The sequence below is a fragment of the Schistocerca piceifrons genome, chromosome 2 (genome assembly GCF_021461385.2).
Source record: "Schistocerca piceifrons isolate TAMUIC-IGC-003096 chromosome 2, iqSchPice1.1, whole genome shotgun sequence".
Classification (NCBI taxonomy): domain Eukaryota; kingdom Metazoa; phylum Arthropoda; class Insecta; order Orthoptera; family Acrididae; genus Schistocerca; species Schistocerca piceifrons.
The window spans coordinates 313651389-313677054 of record NC_060139.1 but is presented as its reverse complement, the minus strand read 5'-3'; positions in this window follow the sequence as shown (position 1 = coordinate 313677054).

Here is a 25666-nt window from a genome sequence, read left to right as displayed (position 1 = left end):
GTATTTTATCACATGAAGGAGCAGCATATTGAACATTTGTGTGCCGTACTAACAAGACTGGACAAATTTGGAATTAATATTAATAGAGACAAATATTTATTTGTTAAACAGGAGGTTGATTTCCTTGGTTACATTAGTTCACAATTGAGCATTTTTCCAAATCCTGTTAAGGCAGCAGATATTGTGCAGATGCCTCTTCTTGTAACTTTTAAATTTCTTCACCAATTGCTTCCACTGGCAATTGTTGATGACTTTCTTAAGGACAAGAACACATCAGGAAATAAGAAGGTTCCTCAGAATCTGGAGGCAGCCAAAGCATTCAAGGCACTGAAGACAGTCTTAGCTCATGTCACCCTGCTCACTCATCTTGTTCCAGGTTGCTTTGATGGTGGACCTAAGTCAATCAGTTGTGGGTGCTGTGTGTACAGCAAGTGGTTTCATTCACATGGCAGCTGTTGGCATATTTTTCAAAAAACCCATCAGAGAGACGAATGTCTTGGAGAACTTTCAACAGGGATCTCTTGTCCATTTATTTGGCAGTTAAGTATTTTTCAGCTGTGGCTGGAGGGCCAAGTGTTCAATATTTATACAGACTGCAAGCCACTGGTTTCTATTTTCAAACATGTGACTGAGTTCAATACTCCCCATCATGTGTATCAGGCTGCTTTTAATGTACATTTCTCTACAGATATCCATCACAGTCCAAGACAGCAGAATGTGGTTGCTGGCTGGCTGTCTTATAACTGCAGAGCCATCTCTATTATTGACTGAGCAGCAGTGGCTACTGAGAAAGAGGCTGAGCTTTTCCTCCTGCTTTGCTGTGCAAACCCTGTTTCCATTGGATTGCATCTCAAATGAGTCCCACAACAGATACCCACACTATGTGTATTGTGTGACGTATCGGGTAACAAGGCCTGTCCTTTCACTCCAGTATGTTGGTGTCATAATGTTTTCAGTGCATTCCACAGTTTATTGTATCCAGGGATCAGCGCTTCCACAAAGTTGCTATCGGCTAAAGTTATGTGGCCAGGGGTGCAGAAGGACTACTGCAAGTAATGTCAAAAATGTAAATTCTCTAAACACACATCAGCCCCTGTAAGGGCTTTCTCTTCACCATCAGAGAGATTCCCTCGCCTCCATGTCAATATTGTCAGCCCCCCTACCCCCTTCAAATGGTTTCTGTTTCCTGGTTACAACAGTGGACAGATTTTCTAGGTGGTCTGAGGCTGATTCTGTGTCCATCATCTCAGCCATTTCAATTGCCATGCTATTGTATCCCCTTGGTTTGGACACTTAATTTTTCCCCAGCTAATAAAATCAGACAGAGGCAGACAGTTTGACTGTCAACTGTTTGAGGAACTCTTTCTAGTAACAGGATGGTAGAGTGTATGCACCACAGCCTCAAGGTCACTCTGTCATGTGATGCGGAATCTTGGACCATTGCATTCCCATTAGTGCTCCTTGGATTAATAACCATTGTCAAGGAAGATTTGAAGTGCTCTTCCACCCAGCTGGTATATTGCAAGGCATCGAAGGTACCTAATGAGTTTTTTTCATCTACTCCCTCCCCCTCCACATTTATCAGTTGGGGAATGTTCTGCTTTCTTTTGCAACACTTCCAAAATCATAAGCATTGGATCCAACATGCCCATCCTGTGCAGCACAGTAATAAACCAGTATTCATCCACAAGGACCTCTTTACTTGCAGTTTTTGTTTGGGTAAGAGATGATAGGGTCAAACCACCTCCACTCTCCAGTTTCCAGGTCTTTTCAGAGGATACGGGGGAGGATAAGATTTCATCATCAATAGGAATGGAAAGTGGGATACAATTTCAGTACGTCGCCTTAAACCAGCTTTCACTGATGATAGATGATGAGCAACTTCCCCCTGCCTCCCCCTCCCCCCCCCTGCAGCAACTGTTTCCGCATTCCTTCTCCTGTACAGGCTGAACCACGAGGCAGGCAGACACTGACCAGCAGGAGGGCAGTGAAGTGTATGTTGCCTTGAGTCCACAGTACGCCTGGTTTTTTCACGTAAGTAGTCAGAAAAACGTGGAGGGGCATAACTGTCTTAATGTTTTGCAGAACACCACATAGTGATACATTTCTTAAGGTCTATTTTTGTTGTTTCTAAATGTGTTTTCTTGTGTCTTAAGAGGACCTTGATCATTCAGCGATTGTTAGCATTGCAACTATGTAATTCTATTGTTGTATGTGTACTTGTCCTTAGTACCACATTTTAGTTTATCTTCTGTCAATTGCTAGTCATAACAAGCTTATCAACAATGTCGACTTGCTCTGTTACTGTATTCCCTTTTTGTCCTGTACACTTATTACTGACTCTATGTGTAGTTACATAAATGTTAAAATATATATATATGATGTAGTGACTTACCAAATGGAAAGTGCTGGCAGGTCGACAGACACACAAACAAACACAAACATACACACAAAATTCAAGCTTTCGCAACAGACTGTTGCCTCATCAAGAAAGAGGGAAGGAGAGGGAAAGACGAAAGGATGTGGGTTTTAAGGGAGAGGGTAAGGAGTCATTCCAATCCCGGGAGCGGAAAGACTTACCTTAGGGGGAAAAAAGGACGGGTATACACTCGCACACACACACATATCCATCCACACATATACAGACACAAGCAGACATATATATATATATATATATATATATATATATATATATATATATATATATATATATGGCAGATTGATGTGTCGAGTAATGTTAAATATGCATACTAAGATCTTTTGGCCCGTCCCAAGGAGTTGGGCAGTATCTCTTTTATTGTTGAACTGTGTGGTTGACTTGTGAAAATGTGTTACTTACAGTAAAGCATTAACCATTTAAAGTGCTGTTCAGGACGTTATTTCGCTACGAAATCGATCCACACCCACACTGGTGGCCCCTTGTTATATGTTTTTGGTGAATTTCCGCAATTCGAGAAATTTCCATGTAGGAAATAACACAGGAGAATTTGGCCGACAACAACGACTGTTATGACACAGCAACCGACTTCATCCAGAACACCATCACTTGTGCTCATTTCTCCCAGTCTGATTTGCCACCATGGTGCTTCAAAACATGTGAAATTTGAAAACTGTGAACAGTTTACTTCGTTGCCAGCACAATTCGCTCAACAAACAAAGAAATTTGCTGCACTAGTTTCTATGCCCCATGGACATTTCCTAGGACATTTTACACGTCACGCCGCTCCGTCGAGTGGGCTTTCCAGTGCACGAACATACTGTAACGTCGTGTGCCCCGTTTGTTATGCTTACTGAGCCTCAGCTACAATCCAGGCCGCCGACTTTCCACCATGACGCCATATTGCCGACATATATACATAACCTCGTGCGATTCGATGACAATCCACAAGTGTTCAACCCAGTGCAGCAGCAGCGTGCATGAACAGTGAACTTCTACCAACGAATAACGTGACTTTCACCGTTTCCGCCTCGTCTGGTGCTCCTACATCGATCATTTTTAGTGCACATGAACCTTTAAACAATGCACCGTGCATTAAGTCGTGCATTCCGAATTTTTCGACGGCCATCACAGTTTCTGCTGCGCTGATCAAGTCTGCAAACACGCCGTTAGTGTCTGCTACCATGCACGCCACCCCGGTTTTTATGCATGTACCTCAAGGACAGTATAAAGTCTAGTGCCCAGATATGGCGCCAGCCTCTGTAGTCTTACCACCTTCATCAGTGTTTGCTCTTTCAGTTCTGCCACCTTTTTCGGGACATTTACCACAACTGCCATCGCTTACTAAAGACAATCCGAAGACATGGTTTTCTCTAGTGGACAGCATTCTGAACATTCACAGCATTCTATCCAACGTAGCTTAGTTCATCACATTGCTTACAGCTCTACATTACCTTACCCATTTGATGTCTAATCTCATCCTCTCGGCACCGACGAGGGACCGTTATGAACACGAAAAATCCATAATTTGAGAAAGATTGTCGTGAATATGCAAGAGACAGCTCATCACATAATGCATGAATTATCACTCGATGAATCACACAGTCTCAATTTTGGCGAAAGACCAGAGCATTAATAGATACTTCATTCCCATCTAAAAAAAAAAAAAACACTGTGGTCGTTCTGGATAGTTAAAATACGGTCAGCCCTCCAGCTGCAACTCTTATCCTATGCTACCATCCGCTAGAAACGAGTTTACAGCTGGCAGACCGCATGTTCGTGACCTCGTCAATGACATGCTCTTCCTGGTCAGCACTGGTGTAGATACTATAGTTATTCTACTGGCATTGTCTACTGTGCCACTGACACCTTTCGTCATGACTCTGAAAGAAGCTGACAATTTGGGGTTCATGATATATGGCTCTATTCATCTTAAATTTCAACCAGCATTTTGTTTTGATTGGACATTTAAAGTGGCTGATTCCGATGAACCTGTGTTAGGCACAGACTTTCTGCGACACTGCAGACACTTTTTCCAGACCTTTCCTCTGACCAATGCATCAAGGACTCCTTCGTCATAACACATACTCACTCAAGAGTGATGACAGCTGCCTCTCCACCACAGTTGGTTGTACTCACTTGTCTCACTTCTGACTTGGTAAATGCATTGTAGAAAGTGCTCAACCAGTAACATGACATTGCAACTCTATCAATGGCAAATGTGTTGCTGCAAGCAGTTATCAGCAACACATCAGCAGGTCTGGCACGTGCATGGACAAACATTACTGCAATCAAATCAAGGACACCTGTTACTACCGCACACATTGTACAGCCAAATTCCACAACTAAAGTCATGGCAATTGCAAAGAAGGTTCATGTTGAACTGGCATCTTGCTCACACAATGAGCAGACTTCTTCTTTTACAACAGAGCTTCAATGACACATCCTCTGTCAAAGCAGACAATGACCCCTTTGCAACAGTCGAGCCAGCAAGCTATGTAGCTATATCTATGACTCCCGCTGAGCCTGTACAAGCCTGCACCACTGCCCCCATTGCTGATGCGGACTGTGCCCCCCTTACTGAGTCACCACGCCACACGACAGCTGATCTGGCCTATGTGCCCACAGCTTTCGCTGATCATGCCCAAGCTGCACTCAACAGGAGACAGCCTTCACCGCCTACACACCAGCTCAGTCGTTCTCAATTTAACAGTGCTGTGTTTGACGTTGTCTCACGCCCCGGAGTGCCTACTGCTCATGTGACTTCAAATGCAAAGAGGGCATTCATTAACGTTATTGCAAATGGTACATATCGCAGGGTACATACCACTGAAGGACCTCCTGTCAGCGTAAAAGCATGCAGTCTGTCAGCTAACAGACTTCATGCTGTCAAACAGTGCATTCAGGATTTAAGCTTAGGGATCATACATCCTTCCAACAGCAATAGGTAGTCACCTGTTCATCTCGTACCCAAAAAAGACTCAGCTTTCAGACTTTGTGTGGATTATCATAGGCTCAATGCTTGTACCATTTTAGACAATTACCCCATCTCTCACATTCAAGATTCTGCATTGCAATTATATGGTGCCCTGCACTTCAGTAGCATTTACTGTTGTGGCATATCACCAGATTCCAATGTACAAACATGACGTTCCTAAAACTGCTATTACAGCTCCTTTTGGCTTGTTTGAATACTGCTTTATGCCTTACAGACTCAGAAATGCAGCTCAGACATGGCAACATTTTGTGGACTCTTTATTTCTCGAGTTTCTATTTCGTTACACTAATCTCAATGACATTTTAATTTTTTCCACTTCTGCTAAGTAACATGTGCAGCACCTTTCCCAGGTACTCCATATACTCTCGGATAACTCCGTAGAGATGAACAACAACAAATCACCGCTGCATCTGACACAGCATGAACTCTAAAGGTGTAAATCCCACATCTGAACACGTCACTCACGTTATTAACTTACCACCATCCAACAGCTTTTGCGGTTTCTGTCCTTGTGTATGATCAAGTTTTCAGGCGCCACATTCCTCATGCTATCTCTCTTCCGGCACCCCTAACAGATGCCTTATGAGGCAAGCATACCTCAGGCAATCGCAAAGTCACGTGGTCCCGAGATATGACTCAGGCCTTTAACAACCTGAATATGGCTCTAACTTATGCAGTCATGCTAGCCCAACCCAGTGCTGATGCCCCAATTTTAATCACTACTGACGCGATCGGTGCTGTGCTGCAACAATATATAAGCAAGACCTCTCAGCCACTGTGCTTCTTTTCCAAAAAACTGTGTGCTTCTCTGCGAAAGTTGTCCGCCTTTGATAGGGAACTTCTTGCCATCTAAGAAGCCATACCTATTTTCGAGAGGATATGGAGGCACTGTTTACATGGACCACTGTCTCCTTGTTAACGCACTACATAATCCTGCCAGTGATCTCCCTCCATGCCACTTTAAGGATATGGCCTTCATCAGGCAATATATGACAGACATATGTTTTATCAAAGGTGTGGATAACCTTGTAACAGGCGCACACATTCATACTATTACAAGCCTCTTCAGTCCGGCAGAACTCACATGACTAGAAACTACAAACAACTCCACCTCTCTGCACATCCAACCACGCTCTTTCCCTGGTGTCGTGAAACCCATCCTTTAAAAATATGTCGACAGACACACCGCAGCCACTTGTACCTCTTCCACTTCGCCAGACCATCTTTTCTTCACTACATGGACTAGCTCACTAGAGCATCAGGGCAACTGTTTGGCTCATCACTGAACGTTTCGTCTGGTTGAATATTAAGAAAGGCTGCCATGAGTGTGCTCGAGCATGCATATCATGCCAGTGTGATTAAGTTTGGCGGCATACTCAGCGGCCACAGGCTTTCAGCCCCCTTTGAATGGCCACCACCAGTGTGCGATTTGCAGGGGGGGGGATGGGGGGCATTTCCCCCCTCTCCATCAGACCATCCCAACCTGGGATGTTTATTTCCCACACACTGGAGTAAAACTTTAGATATAATTTAAATTTGTGGAGCCGAACACTGAAAGTTTTAATACAGTCTTACTATTAATATGTTTGCTTATTAATTTTGAAAAAGTGTTACATAGTAATTAAGCATTTTAGAACATTTAGAACTAGATCATCATTCTGATGTTGTCATTGTTGCTTTCGTCTAAGGTGCGTCATCCGTTTACTTGCGAGCTTGCGAGGGAAGTAGTGTGGCAGTCATACCGCAGCAGTTGCACCGCAGAGTTGGGTGAGCCGGGGGCTGAAATTCCAACCCCGGCCCTGACTCAGGGTGGTGGCCGGCCCGCTACCTGTGCGAACATTTACCGTCAGGCCTCCCTTTGGCAACGGTATGGCGCGGACTAACGCACCCGGGGCGAAAGCACAAAGTAGTGCGAAGTGAGCAACGGTACCTACCAGACGGGATCGGACAGTCTGACTTCGCCAGCCGGGAACCACGTGGGTGGAGCTTAACACAGGCTCCCCAGTATCGCGTACTCCAAATTAATTGGTGCTGTTCGTTCGTTGCCTCGCGTCCGCCAAACACACGGCGATCTTCACACGTTCCCGCTTCATTAGTGAGTTACGTGCGTCTGGGCCTGTAAGAACTACAGAATTTCAGGATGTCATTCAAACAAAGCAAAATTTCTGATTTCCTTAAGAGCAGTGCGTTACCTGATACGTGTACAAACTTTGACAGTCAAGATACTAATAGTGGTGCTAAAAGAGTTAAAATAGACAGTGAATGTAAAAAAAGAAAACGATAATGATGGTGCTAATACAGGGGAAGAGACTGAATCTCCTGTGACTGAAAACTGTGACACGTCTCAAGGTAGGAATGGGAGTAACAGTACTCTTGAGATTATAGTAGAAAATTGTGTTGCTTATCACGTTTTCAAAACTGGCAAAAGACTAAGCCGTGGCTGCCCGTAAATGACAAAAACTTAGAAATATGCACAGTGTGTTCACAAGTTCGTAAACTTAAGGTGGAAAGCAGTGAACGTGTGCGTATCGATAACGCGTTTTTAGCTGGTGTTTCTGCTAATAACGCCAAAATACTAAATGATAAAATCGGGGATCATGCAAAGTGGAAATCACACATGAAATGCGTAGAAATCGTGAGTATAAAAGAGAAGAAAGGTTTAGAAAAATGCGTGAGTGAAAGTGAAAAGTTGTGGGGAAAGCAGCATCAAGAAAAAGTAATCCCAACTGCTTCAGATCTGTATATGTAATAGCTAAACAGAAATTATCATTCAAATCGTATCCTGCGGTAATCGAACTACAGAAGCTTAATGGTTTATCAGTCGGTAATATGCTTCATTCTGACCATGCACGCCGAAATATCATTATGTTTGTAGGAGAAGAAATGAAAAAGAATCTTGCTCACTTCCTTGTAGAATCGGGTACAAATTTTAGTATCATGATGGACGAAAGTACAACGGTTTCCAATAAAACTTGTTTAATAATATATTTACGTTTGTCCTTTGAGGAAGTTGCTTGCAATTATTTTTTTGATATTGATGAATTAGAAAGTGGGACAGGAGAATGCATTTTCAGCACACTGTTAGTAGCTCTTGAAAAGTATGGCATTACAAATGATGTACTAAAAAACCACATTGTAGGTATCGCAACCGATGGTGCCTCAACAATCCTTGCACCTTACAAAGGCGTAGTCGCTCTACTGCGTAGTCATTTACGTAAGGATTTAACCGTCGTTCACTATATGAACCACAAAATGGAATTAGCTGTCCACGATGTTATGAATGATGTAGCAGATGTATACAGTATACAGGTTTTTTTAGATTCCTTATATTCTGTGTTTTCTCGAAGTCCCAAAAATCAGAGACTACTACAAAGTGTTTCACAAGAGTTATCCTCGCAGCTATTAAAACTAGGCCGTATTTTTCGCGTACGTTGGGTTGCTTCCTCATTTAATGCTGTTCGAGCTCTTCTTGAAAGTCACAGTTCTCTTGTCCATCTTTTGGAAAAACTGAGACATGATGGTTCCTGGTCACTCACGAGAGATCTAAATTTGAAGGTTTAATAAAACACCTCACGAAGTGATTGCTTGTAATGGAATTAGTTGTGCTTTATGAGGCTCTAGAAGTTCTGCAAGTATTATCATTCTTTTTGCAGAACAGAAATTCTTCAGTCCTTAAAGCAAAACAGGAAACTGACGTGTCTATAAAAACTCTTGAAACCCTGAAAACAAATGACTCGCCACGATTTAGGATGATAGTACAAGAGTTGGAGGAAAAGCGCACATTCAAAGGGGTATTAATTAAAGAACCATCTTGTGATGAGTATAACAGATTTCAGACATTTCAGATGAAATTTTTTCCGTCTTTGGTAGACAATATAAAAAACCGCTTTGAGGACCTGGATTTCTTTTCGGATGTAGCCGTATTAAATTCAGATGCATGGCCTTCAGATGATTATGAACGTGTGTTTTATGGTGACATGTCAATATCTCGCTTGTGTAATAAGGTGGATTTTACATTACGTGCGTCACTAGTTAAAGATTTTCGAATCTATAAAGAAAATCCTCAACACATGCCCAATTCTGTAAAGAAACTTGTGAAAGCAGTCGAAGCTATACCTATATCTACGGCTGAATGTGAACGCGGATTTAGTGCCATGAATTTAACACTGACTGATCAGAGAAATCACTTACAAATTCCGACACTTTCAAATCTACTTTTCATTTCAATAAATGGACCTCCACTGCATTGCTTCGATGCAGAAAAATTTGCAGCAAGGTGGATCAAGTCTCAGCACCATAGCGCCCTTGACAAACCAACAGGCAAACTCTCAAATCTTCAGGAGCAGTCTCGTTCATCTCGTCTCTTCAACTAAACTCTGTAAGTTAAAATGACAATTACATACTGTAGTACCAAATGAACCGGCCACACTTTGCTGTGGCTTTGTCATAATACGGTGATTTAACAAATTAACATTCACTTATAATTTCAGAGTGTTAAAATTAAGCACAAAACAACACAAAAATTTTAATTTTACATTTTATTCATCTCATATTTTAGTATAGTTTGAGTATTGTATATTACATGAATCATTTACAAAGTTGTTAATTAACAACATATGAAGATTTATTAATTTTATAAATGAGGTAAATAAACTCGGCATTGCCTGGGTGTCTCTACCTTCCCCTTATGTCCATCTCCTTCTTTTCCCACTCCCCATCTTCTCCTGCCCTTCTCTCTGGTCCATCTGCATCTCTCCTCTATCACCTCCTACACCCTCCGTCACTCCCCCCTTCACTAAGGTCAATTTCTCTCCCCCTCTATCTCCTCCTCCCCTCTCTTCCTGTCCCTGTGACATCCAACATTTACATATTGAAAGCAGTAATTTGCGTCTACAATTGCCGTAAGGACAGTGCTGTATGTTATTTTTGTAGTTGATGTATTCACTTCCAGTATTCGGAGGACACATAATTTGCACATGTTTGCCATATATGGCTCCTATGCAGTGAGGAAATTTCTTTCTACCTTCTGCCATTCCTCAGTATCCTTTGGAATCTGAAAAGTAAAACATACTCATTACTTTCCCTATTTTTTCAGACTGATGACACAGAGAACACAGTATCAAAAGACGACGGCGATGTAGCTCTTGAAGAACATGTACCTCCCACATATCTCAAGCACATATTTTCAAATGTTCTTTTTAAAGCGGCCTTGTGGGAGTATAAACAGCAAACTCCGAGCATCGAAACATTGGTTGCAAAACTTTGCTGTGAAACTGTATATGTGGACAATACTATCTGTGACGAATTTGTTCAAACAGAAACAGAAGATCTCGAATTAATTCGATTTTAGAAATAAGTATTTTTTTAATTTGCTTAAAAATGCCAATAAAACATTACTTAAATGAAATCAGTATTGAATGTTGCGTGCTTGCCTTTATGTAATTCTTCAACACCAATGAAATAGCTTCACATATTTCTGGCACTACGAGGGAAATTGCACAATATGATACTCTAAATAAGTACATTACTGACTTGTATGAATCGACAGTGGCTAAAATTCGTAATGTGATGGCCCATCGAATTCTTGGTGAAATACTGTCTTGGCAGTTGTTATCTTTCTTTACAATAAGAGGTGTAGTTAACTGCAGTAAGTAATTAAAGTCTCCAGTCGACACTCTCGTAAAATTACTAAATAACGCACCATCGTCTGCTTCTAGTTCTTAGGATACTATTTCGTCGACCTTCTTTAAATGCTCTTCGCTTCCACAATCGTTTTCTTTTCCTTTGGTTTTTATTTCCGCTGTTAGCTGCATGTGCAAGTACCAAGTAGGCCGCCGCTCCGATCACCTTATCATCCATTATACTGCAAGACCGACACACGTGTGGCACAAATTCTGTTGCTTTGGTATAAATCAACCTGCCGCATGCAACATACGCCGCAAGATGTTGCCTGTTGTAGCATGCTACAAGACGACGCACGTCACATTTCCGTAGCATGCCACAATGTTGCAAGACGTCGCCCCAGCGTAAACGAGGCATTAGAGCCAGATCTGTATTGTATGGTGGATGTGATGTGTTGCGTACGAAACTAAAACCTGGAATGAGATCCAAACTGTGAAGAGATGTCATCCTGCAGCAAGATAACGCTCGCCCACACTCTGCCAAACGGACAGCCGACGCAATAAAGGAGTTGAGATTCGAGGTGCTGGAACATCCACCATACTATACAGTTCCTGATCTGGCTCCAAGCGATTTTCACATGTTTGGACCCTTAATGGAAGCACTACAGGGAAGACGATTTGAAAGTGATGAAGACGTCATTGCTGCGGTGCAAAATTGGTTACAGATTCAACCGAAAAACGTATTTTCTGATGAAATAAAAAAAACTCGTAAAACGTCGGGAAAACTGCATTGAAGTCCAGGGAGTCGTATACCTGTATGTAGATGATTTTGTTAATAAGCTTTACCTATAATGTACTTTTAAAGATATAACAATGGATGGCTTTTCTGATAGTGCTTACGCGTGAATAGTGAGATCCGGCATTAACATCTATTTATAAATAACTGTTTAACCATGGGTAACGCCACGGTCCAAGCTAGTAACATATATAATTATACTAACCCCCTAAGACATCCCCCCCCCCCCACTGGTAAAAGCACAAATCGCACACTGGCCACCACTACAGTCTGTCAGTCATTGACCACATGATAAGGTGGGTAGATGCGGTCCTTTGAATGATATCTCAGCAGACACTGTGGCTCAAGCATTCTTTACCTGCTGGCTCTTCTGTTTTGGCTGCGCTTCATCCAACACCATGGGTAAGGGCTGGCAATTTGAATCTTTGCTCTTCAACTACTTGTGTGTTCTATGCAGTGCCAAGCGATTTCATACGACAGCTTATCTCCCACAAAGTAAAGGGTTGGTCGAACACTGGCACTCAACACTGAAACCAGCTTCAATGTGTCACTCAGACTCCTGGTCTGATGCACTTCTGTGGGTTCTATTGGGCATAGACACAGCCTATAAAGGCAACTTGAAAGCCATGCTGGAACAAATCCTTTAGGGCAAGCTCCTCATACAGAATTTGTTGAGGACTCTAATACAACTGACAATGAAGTACTGCCCTCTCTAGTTGAGCAGGTCCACTCTCATACCGCACATACATGTATCCCGCAACCCCAGCTGCACACACACCCACAACTTTTGTAAGACATTGCACGCTGTGACATTATTATGTTATGAGATAACACTGTTTGTCCAGCCCTAACTCCACCGTATTTAGGGCCTCATCATGTTGTCAGTCGATAAGAAAATATAATGATGGTCATGCTAAATGGCAAACCAGAAACAGCCTCCCTACAGTGGGTTAAACTGGCGTGGGTTCTTCTCAGCTACACCTCAGACAATGAGGGTTCAGAGCTCACCCAAAGTGTAGCCCTGGCGAGTGACTGGATTCCTGGTGAGTGTTCAGTAGGCAGTCGCACCTTGCACTCTGTCCCTCCTCATCAGGGCAGTGATAGTGTTCCCAGCAGTGAAAGTGTTGTGCATGACGAATCGGTCATACCTTTCTTCTTACTGTCCACGCTTTCTGTCATCACGGATACATTCACTGTCACCATCTCTGCATACCCCTTCGAGGATATTTCCTTGCAAAATCTTGAAGACTATTTGTTTGTTGTTCAAGCACTACCTCACTCTCTCAGATACTCTGATAGTAAAAATTAAAATTTAAAACAGTCTTGATCGCAATTTTTTATTGAAGTGAGTGACCGGTTTCGACTCTTTCATAGAGTCATCTTCAGACTCCAGAGCGGTGGATGGACACTGCCAGAAGAGTTCCGTCGACTCTCAACGCTCGTGTAAATCGTCTGGGAGTGTCCATACACCGCTCTGGAGTCTGAAGATCTCTATGAAAGAGTCGAAACTGGTCACTCACTTCAATAAAAAGATTGCGATCAAGACTATTTTAAATTTTAATTTTAACAAATTTTAAGATCGCTAACTATGTTTTCAAAAATTTCAAAAATTTTTCTCTGATTGTAACCTAACGCTCATCTGAGCTTTCCAATTACCTACTGACTTTGTACATGGCTCTCTTCGAGCTTTCATCAGTGAGGACGGTCTGCTTAAAATTCATGCCCAATGGGATCAGCCAGAGCCCTCACAACCTTTGTCTGTACATATCCCACTCTCCCACACAGGTCGACCTCTGCGCCATTGTAAGAAGATTATGTTGTGTTTTACTTTCCTCTGCCTTGATCCATTTTCCTTTCTCTAACTGCTCCTGCCCCATGCTCCAACTATGAGGGGGGGGGGGCGGCCTCTGCGGCGGATCAGTGTACTGAGTAATGTGAAATATCTGTACTAAGATATCTTGAGGAATCGGGCAGCCACTTGTTTACTGCTACACTATGCAGTTGACTTGTGTAAATGTTTTACTTATAATAAAGCATTATTGATTAAAAGTGGTGTTCGGTACATTATCTCGTTATGACACTGACCCGTACCCACACATATATTTTATGTGGCTTCAACACATACATATAAATGGCTGATAAATATTTCCTTCGCAAAAAAAGTTGTGCTACCATATATTCCATTTCCACAGCGCATTTTGTCGAGGACGGCCCGTGACTGTAATTTAAACGGCCTGTGACTGTAATTTATTGGTTAGAAATATTTTTGTCACTCTCTTTTATTCCCCATTTTAATGAAACATTTTCCTGAACTGCAACTCAGTTCTCACTTTGTTTATTTAACATGTATATCTTTCTTGTGTTCAAATCGTTTGTGTCTGTGGTGCTTAGAGCTGCAGAAAATTATTCAGTAGCTTATTGAGAAAGATAATGAACACACTCAGATACTGTCAATTACATTGTAATACTCTGATTTTATTTATGTGCATTTGGCAATAATGTCGCAGCCAAGGCTCTCCCAAAAGGGGGGGGGGGGGGGGGCAGGGGCTGATGTGGAGGATACAAACAGAGATCGATTGTAAACTTTTGTAGTCATGGGCGATCTCTGCTTGATGAACTGTTGTTTAGTCTCTTTGCTTCTTGTTACATCCATGTGCTCGAGTTTTGTTTTGCATACAGTGCTGAACTTAATTAGAATAAAAGTGTTTACATCCGCAAGTGTGTGTAAAAGGGACACTGATTTACAGTCCCCTAAAAATCCGATAATGTTTTACAACAGTGATCGTTAATGTGCCTCAACAAAAAGTTATTTTTAGAACTTCTGAAAACTAGTGTCAAGAGAGTGTCTGTAAGGATGATCAGCCACTCCAACAGACGAATTAAAGCAGCAGCTCATTTAATTTACGTCCTATGAATAAATGCCATTTCAAAACAACAGCCCATTGGTCACTCGAAAACGCGTCGATATTGGTAAAATTTGGCTGAATAGAATTACGAAAAACGTAATATTGGTAGTTGAAGATGTACTTTAATTCAAGATGTTCTTGTTTTGAAAAGAGGTGTCCAAAAAGAAATAGCTCATAAATTTTCTGGTTTACCTTATAGTTGGCTGAGACTAAGTTAGTTTTTAGGTAATTCTTCAGCAAATGTGTCATTCTTTTCTATGCTCTTTATTCTGAGAGGTAGTTTGTTATCGATGTATTTTGATATTTATCTGCTTTTGGGCGTTTCATGTTTAATTTGCAAATTATTGTTAATGACAACTCACTCTTGAGTAGGGTTGCCAGATGTACGATTTTAACCGGAACAATAAGGAAATTTCCCGTTTTGTTCGGGGTACAGTGCAAAACCTTAACTGTACGACAAATGTTCTGATTTTGAACACGAGGCATAATGAGTTATATTTTTTTAGTCTTCCAGTACCAAATTTTACGTTTTTCACGCTAGGGCGCGCATGTGATGGTAGTTGATAGTGAGAGTGAGACGGGAGTGACGTGAGAAGCAGAACAGCGTTTTGTGCAGTCTATTAACAAAGAAATCAAAGAGGTCTGCCTAGTTCTGGCTCGGCAGAAGTAGGTCGACTTCGGTCTGCTCATGTTTTATGTCGGTTGCTGAAAACCTCAGCGATGCAACACAAAACCTTGCGTTGTAGCCATTGTGAAGTGATTGTTGTGATGGGTTACTTTTATTGGCAATATGTAAGTTTTATTACTGGCTCTTTTCAATTTCGAATTGTCTATGACACGGAATTAGGAGCAAAAAGCACCATCATTCAACATGAAGCCATCAATTCCAACTGGAGCCTTGCTTGGGCATAAATTGATACCGGCATGTAAATGCGAGTGTAGTACTAGCACTGTGTGACGCAAGTGCAGCTTGTTCTCCCTACACTGCACCTCCACAGAATTTTTCTTCTTTTTGTGAACACACTGTACTTCCACTCCATGCAACAAGGCAAATTGTTTCTTTCATTTTGAGAGCAGGTTCAACAGTTTATTGCAAGCCATCGTATGTTTTACGTTTTGGAACTTACTTCTTTGTGGAAGTAGTGTGTTCAAAATGGATGGGACTGTGAAAAATCAGACATAAAGAAAATTAGATATTCAAACCAGCACACCTGGAATAGAAGACTGAGAGTGTATCATTTAGTTTGGGAAAAAGAATTTCCTGAGCTGTTGCCAGTTCCAGGAAATGTTTGTAAAGTAAGATGTGCCTTATGCATTGGAAAAGACAAAGAGGGATTTTCGATTTCACACAGCGGTGTAACTGACGTTGGGCATTATTTTAACAGTGTCAACCACAAATGCAGATGTGTAACATCGCTACAAACCACACTGATGAAAAGTCTCTACAAGGTAGACTCTGCTGAAGCAGACAAGATATGTAGTAGGTGCATGCTAATTTCAACATTTCTAGCTTTCAAGATAACAATAGACCTCTTTAGACAATTATAAAAAGACGCTATTATTTGTTCTCATTTCTTTGTTTTCAGATAACAGCGTCTGAGCTTATATTGGCGTTTCACACAATTAAACATCATCTTAGTTATTCCAGCACTGACTGCAATATGAAAATGTCTTCTCAGTTATGCCTGCATTCGACAACTGCAAATAAAATCACATGTGGTATAACAAAATGTCAGGCATTAATTACTGGTGTTTTGGGGCCAAATAGTGTCAATAATTTAACTCAAAAGTTGAAGGACAACAAAATTTTTGGTGTGGCTTTGACACTTCTAACAAAGGTAATCACAAATGTTGTCTTATTTGTGTAAGGTACTTTGATGTGCAAGCAGGTGTGTCCCAAAGAATTCTAGATTCCTCTGAGGACTATGGTGAATCTGCATCTGCAATTTCTGAGCAGATCTTAAAAAGGATCCCAAAACACAAGTTAAATTTGTCCTAGGTTTCAAGGATTACTGCAGACAATACAAATCTAAACTATGGGAAGAAAAACTCTGTTTACGTTCACTTAAAAAAGGAAAATCGTGGTACAGTGAAATAAAACTGCTTTGCACATATAGTCCATAGTTGCTGTAAATCTGGTATGAACGCTATGTCAATAGATTTTGAAACGTTAGGAAGTAAGACTTTCAAGTGTTTCTTAAATTTAGCTAAAAGGGTACCTCAGTTGAAAGATTTCTTTCAGTTTGTTAATACAGAATACAATGATTTGTCGACACATTTATCTAAAGGTGATTAAGCCTAAAGCCTGCCATAGAAAGATTGTGGAAAAATCTTCTTCAATTATATCATACTTTTCTAGTGTAGATGATTGCCCCAGCTTCTTTAAAAACGACTTGATAGGTGTGTCTGGTCCAGGGAAACAACTTATTTTAGTGGAATTATATCTACCGTTTTCATTGCATTTCACTGACATTTTTTCGAAAGTTATATGCAACTGAGAAAGAAAATAAACTGACAATTTGTGAAGTATAACATGTGATGGAGAAAATAAAAATCGAGTTATAACAAAGGATAAACGATCTGTTTTTTGTTGTAAAGTGCAAGAGTTGCTAGTTAAATTGGAGTACCTGATCCCTGTTGAAAAACAAACACAACATATATACGAACTGAAATATTTAATTAAATGGTTTGATTTTGATGAGAGTAACGTTCTGTTCTTAATGGATTGCATATCACTTGAAAAAATACCTGAGTTTCAAAGTATTTTGAAATCATCCGAATCACTTTGTTGGTTTCCTCGGTGTAGACAATATGGTTTCTGATTTGTCTTGGGGGAAGGAATTGCGCATTTGAAAGCAAAGTTAGCTACTATGACAATACCGCAGAGATGGGTCTACTTTGTAGGAAAGACTGGCTCATCAAAAATGTGCAGTGTTTTTGTTTTACTTACATTTGTACATTTGCTTTGAGTATATTCCCTAAAAATGCATTCATGGAGATTGATTTCTCCATTTTTGTTTGTTGTTGTTGTTGTGGTCTTCAGTCGTGATACTGGTTTGATGCAGCTTCCCATGCTACTCTATCCTGTGCAACCTCATCTCCCAGTCCCTACTGCAACCTACATCCTTCTGAATCTCCTTAGTGTATTCATCTCATGGTCTCCCTCTACGATTTTTACCCTCCACGCTGCCCTCCAATACTAAATTCGTGATCCCTTGATGCCTCAGAACGTGTCCTAGACAACCGATCCCTTCTTCTAGTCAAGTTGTGCCACAAACTCCTCTTCTCCCCAATCCTATTCAATACCTCCTCATTAGTTATGTGATCTACCCATCTAATCTTCAGCATTCTTCTGCAGCACCATATTTCGAAAGCTTGTATTCTCTTCTTGTCCAAACTATTTATCGTCCATGTTTCACTTCCATACATGGCTACACTCCATACAAATACTTTCAGAAACGACTTCCTGACACTTAAATCTATACTTGATGTTAACAAATTTCTCTTCTTCAGAAACGCTTTCCTTCCCATTGCCAGTCTACATTTTATATCCTCTCTACTTCGACCATCATCAGTTATTTTGCTCCCCAAATAGCAAAACTCATCTCCTACTTTAAGTGTCTCATTTCCTAATCTAATTCCCTCAGCATCACCTGACTTAATTCGACTATATTCCATTATCCTCCCTTCAATACACTGTCTATTCCGTTCAACTACTCTTCCAAGTCCTTTGCTGTCTATGACCGAATTACAATGTCATCAGCTAACCTCAAAGTTTTTATTTCTTCTCCACGGATTTTAATACCTCCTACAGACAACATCTCGGATAGGCTACAACCCTGTCTCACTCCATTCCCAACCACTGCTTCCCTTTCATGTCCCTTGACTCTTATAACTGCCATCTGGTTTCTGTACAAATTGTAAATAGCCTTTCGCTCCCTGCCACCTTCAGAATTTGAAAGAGAGTATTCCAGTCAACATTGTCAAAGGCTTTCTCCAAGTCTACAAATGCTGGAAACGTAGGTTTGCCTTTCCTTAATCTATTTTCTAAGATAAGTCATAGGGTCAGTATTGCCTCACGTGTTCTCATATTTCTGTGGAATCCAAACTGATCTTCCCTGAGATCGGCTTCTACCAGTTTTTCCATTCATGTGTAAGGAATTCGCATTAGTATTTTGCAGCCGTGACTTATTAAACTGATAGTTCGGTAATTTTCACATCTGTCAACAGCTGCTTTCTTTGGGATTGGAATTATTATATTCTTCTTGAAGTCTGAGGGTATTTCGCCTGTCTCATACAGCTTGCTCACCAGATGGTAGAGTTTTGTCAGGACTGGCTCTCCCATGGCTGTCAGTAGTTCTAGTGGAATGTTGTGTACTCCAAGGGCCTTGTTTCGACTCAGGTCTTTCAGAGCTCTGTCAAACTCTACACACAGTATCATATCTCCCATTTCATCTTCATCTACATCCTCTTTCATTTCCATAATGTTGTCCTCAAGCACATCGCCCTTGTATAGACCCCCAACACTCCTTCCACCTTTCTGCTTTCCCTTCTTTGCTTAGAAATGGGTTTCCATCTGAGCTCTTGATATTCATACAAGTCGCTCTCTTTTCTCCAAAGGTCTCTAATTTTCCTGTAGGCAGTATCTACCTTACCCCTAGTGAGATAAGCATCTACATCCCTTACATTTGTCCTCTAGCCATCGCTGCTTGGACATTTTGCACTTCCTGTCGATCTCATTTTTGAGACATTTGTATTCCTTTTTGCCTGCTTCATTTACTGCATTTTTATATTTTTTTCCTTTCATCAATCAAATTCAATACGTCTTCTGTTACCCAAGGATTTCTACTATCCCTCGTCTTTTTACCTACTTGATCCTCTACTGCCTTCACTACTTCAACCCTCAAAGCTACCCATTCTTCTTCTACTGTATTTCTTTCCCCCATTCCTGTCAATTGTTCCCTTATGCTCTCCCTGAAACTCTGTACAACCTCTGGTTTAGTCAGTTTATCTAGGACCCATCTCCTTAAATTCCCACCTTTTTGCAGTTTCTTCAGTTTTAATCTACAGTTCATAACCAATAGATTGTGGTCGGAGTCCATATCTGCCCCTGGAAATGTCTTACAATTTAAAACCTGGTTCCTAAATCTCTGTCTTACCATTATATAATCTATCTGATACCTTCTAGTATCTCCAGAGTTGTTCCATGTATACAACCTTCTTTCATGATTCTTGATCCAAGTGTTAGCTTTGATTAAATTATGCTGTGTGCAAAATTCTACCAGGTGGCTTCCTCTTTCATTTCTTACCCCCAATTCATATTCAATTTTCATCTTCCTTCACTATCTGAATAATTTCTTTTGTCTCATCATACATTTCATCAATTTCTTCATCATCTGCAGAGCTAGTTGGCATATAAACTTGTACTGCTGTGGTAGGCCTGGGCTTCGTGTCTATCTTGGCCACAATAATGCGTTCACTATGCTGTTTGTAGTTGCTTACCCGCATTACTATTTTCCTATTCATTATTAAACGTACTCCTGCGTTATCCCTATTTGATTTTGTGTTTATAACGCTGTAGTCATCTGACCAGAAGTTTTGTTCCTCCTGCCACCGAACTTCACTAATTCGCACTATGTCTCACTTTAACCTATCCATTTCACATTTTAAATTTTCTAACCTACCTGCCCGATTAAGGGATCTGACATTCCATGCTCCGATCCGTAGAACCCCAGTTTTATTTCTCCTCTCGAGTATTCCCCACCTGGAGATCCGAATGGGGGACAATTTTACCTCCAAAATATTTTACCAAAGAGGACGCCATCATCATTTAACCATACAATAAAGCTGCATGCCCTCGGGAAAAATTACATCTGTAGTCTCCCCTTGCTTTCAGCCGTTCACAGTGCCAGCACAGTAAGGCTGTTTTGGTTAGTGTTACAAGGCCAGATCAGTCAATCATCCAGACTTCTGCCCCTGCAACTACTGAAAAGGCTGCTGCCCCTCTTCAGGAACCACATGTTTGTCTGGTCTCTCAACAGATACCCCTCCATTGTGGTTGCACCTACAGTATAGCTATCTGTATTGCTGAGGCACGCAAGCCTCCCCACCAACGGCAAGGTCCATTATGAACATTAAATGGAGGGGTGGGTGAAACAGATGTTCAGTTGATCTAATAAAAAATGAATTATAGACTTATTTCAATTATGATGAAAGTGGCAGTGATTTTTGTAAGACAGTACTGTATGATGAAAATATGTTGAGAATTGCATACTCAGCTGAATAGTACTCCTCTTCATTGTGTTGAGTGAATTATGATGAAAATGGGCAGTAAACACAATTATTTTAAAAAATGCCAGTGTCGATAAATGTGTTCCTCACTGATATCTGGCAACCTTACTCCTCAGAGAGAGAAACGTAGAGAGAGAGAGAGAGAGAGAGCACTCTTATGATAACAGAACATACTTCTATTAAATTAATAAGCAAGTCTCAGAATCATTAAGAAATGAGAAGGTCAAAGAAAGAAAATACTAAACATGACAAGAGGCAAACTGAATGCTGTGCTATGTTAGCCCACCCCGTTAGCCATGTGGTGTAATGCACGGCTTTCCGGAGTGGGAAGGAGCACCTGGTGCCCGGTATGAACCCACCAGACGGACTTGTGTCGAGGTCTGGTGAGCCGGCCAGTCTGTGGACGGTTTTTAAGCGTTTTTCCATCTGCCTTGGCGTATGTGGGCTGGTTCCCCTTATTCCGCCTCACCTACACTATGTCGGCAAATGCGGCGCAAACAAGTTCTCCACGCACGTGTACACCACCATCACTCTACCATGCAAACATAGGGGTTACACTCATCTGGTGTGAGATGCTCCCTGGGGGGGGACGGGGGTCCACCGGGGGCCGAACTGCACAACAACCCTGAAAGAGTGCTTCAGTGTGGGGCTTTGGATGGGTGAAGTGGACTGCGATAGCCGTCATGAGGTTGTGGACCACTGCGACTGCGGTGGGAACGAAGCCTCTCCATCGTTTCTACACCCCTGGTTAACATACAATACAATACTGTGCTATTTTACTTCATAAGCATGTTCTCATGACCTCTGTACCGTAATGACTTGGTGAAAATTCAGCCTTTCTGCTGGAACTTACAGAACATACAGACCTTAATGCCAGTTCACGCTGTCCGTCATATCATGGCACCTCACATAAATTCAAGTCATGTGATATCAACTTACAAGGCTGTCTGCAACTGTTTTCACATTCTCACATTCTTAAATGTACATACACTATATGTTAGCTTATATAGGTGGTTGCTAGAGTCCACATTTATACAAAAATGACATTTACTGGCCTCAAATGATTTGCACCTTGCAGGAATAGCTTGTATGGTAGACAAGCAAGACAGGATTGCAAAACAACACAAAAAGAGTGTGGGTCCAAAGTAGTACAGAAAGGGAAATTCACAGATTATACAAGGAACTCGAGGAAGAGAAATCTTCATTTTTTATTTTAGAAAGTAGAAGCATCGTTTTTCTTTTCATTTGTTATATCAAATTGCACCCAGACTCACTAAAAGAAACAATGTTACATAGTGTCATTACAGTCCGTGAAAAACTGGTTTGTTTAAGTTTTGTATTTAACAGTTCAAGTGCCTAATCATAGCGTGTAGGCTTTCATGGCCGGCGTCTTCAGTAATGAAAACTTCCGGGCTAGGAGGTCTATTGGACCATGGCCTCTTAGCCTGGAAGTTTTAATTACTGAGTTCAAGTGCCTGTTTTGTACTAGGGCTAGGTAGTGAAACCACATAAATATGGACCACTGATGCTTGCAAAACTGTTACACACACAATCCAGAGAGCTACTTAACAATAAATAAGCCTGCCACAAACACATATTTAAACAAACAACTTCCAGTCTCTGAAGGTTTCAGTCCATTTCTTTATGAAACGCTACAACATACAAATAAATTTCACCTGCTAATGAATCTGATTATACCCACATTACTTCCCTCACTCCTCTCATTTCATTGTAAAATATTAAGGGGAGTCGGGGGGGGGGGGGACGGGACGGGCAAGTGGGCTTCAAAAATTCGATTTTTCGATTTTAGCATATTTGAAGTGTCTGGTCTTTCCTGTGTGAAACAGTTTTTGTTTTATATAAATATGACATTTTTTCATGACATATGATGGTTTTCCTGATGCTCTGTGCAATCTGGCATTTAAATGCCACGCCTTCCTTTTTGCGCCATGGAGAGATAATACACAGCATTTTATTACTCCTTGTATATTATTTCATGCTTCTATTGTTTTATCACTTCAATGTTTTCTATCCTGTATCCACTATCGATACTCGTTTTTCCTATCGTGTTTTTTTAAATTGTTTTCGAGCGTTAATGGTTGTACTTAGTGAAGTTCGTTTGAGTGAAGTATGTGTTGATTTGTATTTTCTTTGGTTGCGCGTGTTTTCATAAAAATACCGCGAATAAGGAAATTCTCGCCTAAATTAAAATACAGAGGAAATAAACACGTAAAGGTGAATGAGATTAGTGGGTCAAAGGACCCAAGAATGTTAGTCATAAAGAAAATCAGCACATCAAGAAAGAAACTGCAGTGTCTTGAAGGCATTTCCCCCAGTCAGCTTGTGGAGATGAGCATTCGTTTGGAAATATTATCGTGAACCTTAGAATGCTCTGCGATTTCATTTCCAAAAATACTGTGTGCAGAATGTGTGGTGGTGACATATCTTTAGATGAGAATCAGCGTCTTCGTAAAGGGATTGTATCAAACCTGACACTGAGTGTACAAAATGTGGTGCAGTTGCTACAACAATTATATCAAAAATGGCAAATAATAATTTATATGAGAACAACATAAGGCTAGTTTATGGCCTCAGATCCATTGGTAAAGGGATTGAGGCAGGCAAATTCTCATGTGCATTACTTGACTTTCCAAATCCTCCTGCAAAATTTATGATCTGTTCTGGTCTTCAGTCATGAGACTGGTTGATGCAGCTCTCCATGCTACTCTATCCTGTGCGAGCTTCTTCATCTCCCAATACCTACTGCAGCCTACATCCTTCTGAATCTGCTTAGTTTATTCGTCTCTTGGTCTCCCTCTACGATTTTTACCCTCCACGCTGCCCTCCAATACTAAATTCGTGATCACTTGATGCCTCAGAACATGTCCTACCAACCGATCCCTTCTTCTGGTCAAGTTGTGCCACAAACTTCTCTTCTCCCCAATTCCATTCAATACCTCCTCATAACTTATGTGATCTACCCATCTGATCTTCAGCATTCTTCTGTAGCACCACATTTCGAAAGCTTCTATTCTCTTCTTGTCTAAACTATTTATCGTCCATGTTTCCACTTCCATACATGGCTACACTCCATACGAATACTTTCAGAAACGACTTCCTGACACTTAAATCAATACTGGATGTTAACGAATTTCTCTTCTTCAGAAACGCTTTCTTTGCCATTGCCAGTCTACATTTTATATCCTCTCTACTTCGACCATCATCAGTTATTTTGCTCCCCAAATAGCATAACTCATTTACTACTTTAAGCGTCTCATTTCCTAATCTAATTCCTTCAGCATCACTCGACTTAATTCGACTACATTCCATTATCCTCGTTTTGCTTTTGTTGATGACCACCTTATACCCTTCTTTCAAGACACTGTCCATTCCGTTCAACTGCTCTTCCAAGTTCTTTGCTGTCTCTGACAGAATTACAAACTCATCGGCGAACCTCAAAGTTTTTAATTCTTCTCCATGGATTTTAATACCTACTCCAAACTTTTCTTTTGTTTCCTTTACTGCTTGCTCAATATACAGATTGATTAGCATCGGGGAGAGGCTACAACCCTGTCTCACTCCCTTCCCAACCACTGCTTCCCTTTCATGTCCCTCGACTCTTATAACTGCCATCTGGTTTCTGTACAAATTGTAAATACCCTTTTGCTCCCTGTGTTTTACCCCTGCCACCTTCATAATTTGAAAGAGAGTATTCCAATCAACATTTTCAAAAGCTTTCTCTAAGTCTACAAATGCTAGAAACGTAGGTTTGTCTTTCCTTAATCTTTCTTCTAAGATAAGTCGTAGGGTCAGTATTGCCTCACGTGTTCCAATATTTCTACGGAATCAAAACTGATCTTCCCTGAGGTCATCTTCGACCAGTTTTTCCATTCGGCTGTAAAGAATTCGCGTTAGTATTTTGCAGCTGTGACTTATTAAACTGATAGTTCGGTAATTTTCACACCTGTCAACACCTGCTTTCTTTGGGATTGGAATTACTGAACTCTGAGGGAATTTCGCCTGTCTCATCCATCTTGCTCACCAGATGGTAGAGTTTTGTCAGGACTGGCTCTCCCAAGGCTATCAGTAGTTCTAATGGAATGTTATTGGTACTGCTGTCACTGAAGTTTGTAACATGTCAATGAAGGAAGCAGCTGAAGAATCACTCAAGGAAAGTGATAACAGTGAAAGTGGTGATATTTGTGCATGTTTTGATGGCAGCTGGCAGAAATGTGGACACACTTCACTAAATGGTGCCGTGACAGCTACATCATTTGATACGTGCAAGGTAACTTATGTAGAGATTCTAAGCAAGTACTGTAAACTGCGCAGTGGAACTGATAAAGAGCATAAACATAACTGTTAGATGAATTATACTGGTCCAAGTGGTGGGATTGAAGTAGCAGGAGTTCTCAGGATTTTTTGGCAAACAGAGGTGTCAGATACACTCAGTATTTAGGGGATGGTGACAGCAAGGTTTATGGCTGGGTATGTGGAGAACACCCCTATGGTCTTAATGTGATAATTTCTAAATTAGAGAGCATTGGGCATGTCCAAAAGAGAAGGGGTTCCAGGTTGAGAAGACTTTTGAAAAAATTCAAAAGTAGTATTGGAAGA